The following is a 2656-nucleotide window of genomic DNA, read 5'->3' on the forward strand; positions in this document are numbered from 1 at the left end:
CAAAGATTCTTCCCCATACAAAATTATTCTTTTCTTTTTAACCTTCCTTATTAAAAATATATCTTCATATCCACAACTTTCTTCATCTCTCTCTCTTATTGGTTTCTTACTATCTTGTTTCTATTTCCTTCATAAGTCCATTTTTTCTTTTCTGTTTTTGAGATGGAGTCTCGCTCTGTCGCCCAGGCTGGAATGCAGTAACGCAATCTCGGCTCACTGCAAGCTCCTCCTTCTGGGTTCAAGTGATTCTCCTGCCTCAGCTTCCCATGTAGCTGGGACTACAGGCACAAGCCATCACGCCCAGCTAATTTTTGTATTTTTAGTAAAGATAGGGTTTTGCCATGTTGGCCAGGCTGGTCTCAAACTCTTGACCTCAGGTGATCTGCCCACCTCAGCCTCCCAAAGTGCTGGGGTTACAGGCGAGAGCCACCGTGCCCAGCCAGTCCATATTTTTAAAAAACGTACATAACCTCCAAATTAAACAAAATTATTCTTTTATTTTCAATAAAGAACACATTTTTTGGTCAGGTGCGGTGGCTCACGCCTGTAATCCCAACACTTTGGGAGGCCGAGGCAGGTGGATCACGCGGTCAGGAGATCAAGACCATCCTGGCTAACACGATGAAACCTGTCTCTACTAAAAATATAAAAAAATTAGCCAGTCTTGGTGGCGGGCGCCTGTAGTCCCAGCTACTCGGGAGGCTGAGGCAGGAGAATAGCGTGAACCAGGGAGACAGAGCTTGCAGTGAGCAGAGATGGCGCCACTGCACGCCAGCTTGGCAACATAGCAAGACTCCATCAAAACAAAAAAAAACAAAAAAAAAACCCCACAGTTTTGGCCAGGCACAGTGGCTCACGACTGTAATCCCAGCACTTTGGGAGGCCGAGGAGGGTGGATCACTTGAGGCCAAGAGTTCAAGACCAGCTTGGGCAACATAGTGAGTCCCTATCTCTACAAAAAACAAACAAACAAACAAAATTAGGTGGGTTGGCTGGGCGCGGTGGCTCATGCCTGTAATCTCAGCACTCTGGGAGGCCGAGGCAGGCGAATCACAGGGTCAGGAGATCGAGACCATCCTGGCTAACACGGTGAAACCCTGTTTCTACAAAAAATACAAAAAAAAAAAAAATTAGCCGGGCGAGGTGGCGGGCACCTGTGGTCCCAGCTACTCAGGAGGCTGAGGCAGGAGAATGGCATGAACCCAGGAGGTGGAGCTTGCAGTGAGCCGAGATCGCGCCATTGTACTCCAGCCTGGGCAACAGAGCGAGACTCCGTCTCAAAAAAAAAAAAAATTAGGTGAGTGTGGTGGCACATGTCTATAGTCCCAGCTACTTGGGAGGCTGAGGCAGAAGGATCACTTGAGCCCAGGAGTTCAAGGCTGCAGTGAGCTATGATTGTGCCATTATACTCCAGTCTAGGGGACAGAGTGAGACCCTGTTTCTAAAACAAAACAAAACAAAACAAAAAACAAAACAGCCTCTACCAAAAAGAGGGAGGCTCAACCTGAGAGAAAACTCACCAGGGCAGAAAAGGTGAGCCATGGAAGCAGTGAGTTCAAAGGGCTCTAGTGTATACTGTACACCAGTTCCAAGAATCACTGATTTTTTCCAGTACTAATCTTTTTCAGGTCCCATTTCTGACACCATATGTGTCAACCTAAATTAACAGAGAGAGGCTCTCTAGAAGAAAAAGATATTTAGTCGGGAATAGAGCATTGCCATGGGAATACATGTGTCATAGCAAACTACTGTATATTCGGGGAGGTAAAGGAAGACAAAGGTTTTTGTCTTGTTTGTTTTTTGAAACAAGGTCCCCCTCTGTCGCCCAGGCTGGAGTGTAGTGACACAATCATAGCTCAGGGAAGCCTTGGACTCCTGGACTCAAGCGATCTCGCCTCAACCTCCTGAGTAGCTGGGACTGCAGGTGCGTGCCACCACACATGGATAGACAAAGGTTGGTTCTTTTTGATGATCAAGTATCAACCAAGCTATGGAACAGACAAAAGTTTTTAAAGGACAAAATGAGGGTTATGCTTTTTAAAAATTTTATTTTTTATCTTTGAGACAGGGTCCCGTTGTGTCATCCAGGCTGGGGTGCAGTGGTACAATCTTGGCTTATTGCAGCCTCAACCTCCTGGGCTCAAGCAGTCCTCCTGCCTCAGCCTCCTGAATAGCTGGGACCAGAGGCGGGTGTCACCACACCCAGCTAATTTTTTTTTTTTTTAAGAGGTGGGTCTGGCTTTGGTCTCTAACTCCTGGGCTGGAACTCCTGGGCTCCAGCGATCCTTCTATCTCTGCCTCCCAAAGTTCTGGGATTACAGGCATGAGCCACTGTGCCCAGCCTACATAATTATTTTTTTCAAAGACGAGATCTCACTATGTTGGCCAGACTGGTCTGTAACTCCTGGCCTTAAGCGATCCTCTTGCCTTGGCTCTCCCAAAATGTTGGGATTATAGGTAGGAGCCATTGCGCTGGGCAGGTAATTTTTTTTTTAATTTATCTTTGGCTACAAAGATCATTAACAAGGGTGCCGGCAGTGTGAGGTTGTACAGGCAGTTGCTGAGCAGATGTCCTTGTAGAAGCATTTTTTGTATAAAGTTGCATTCCGGGCTGGGTGCAGTGGCTCATGCCTGTAATCCCAGCACTTTGGGTAGC

This window comes from Colobus angolensis, unplaced genomic scaffold, assembly GCF_000951035.1.
Source record: "Colobus angolensis palliatus isolate OR3802 unplaced genomic scaffold, Cang.pa_1.0 Scaffold8, whole genome shotgun sequence".
NCBI classification, from domain to species: Eukaryota; Metazoa; Chordata; class Mammalia; order Primates; family Cercopithecidae; genus Colobus; species Colobus angolensis.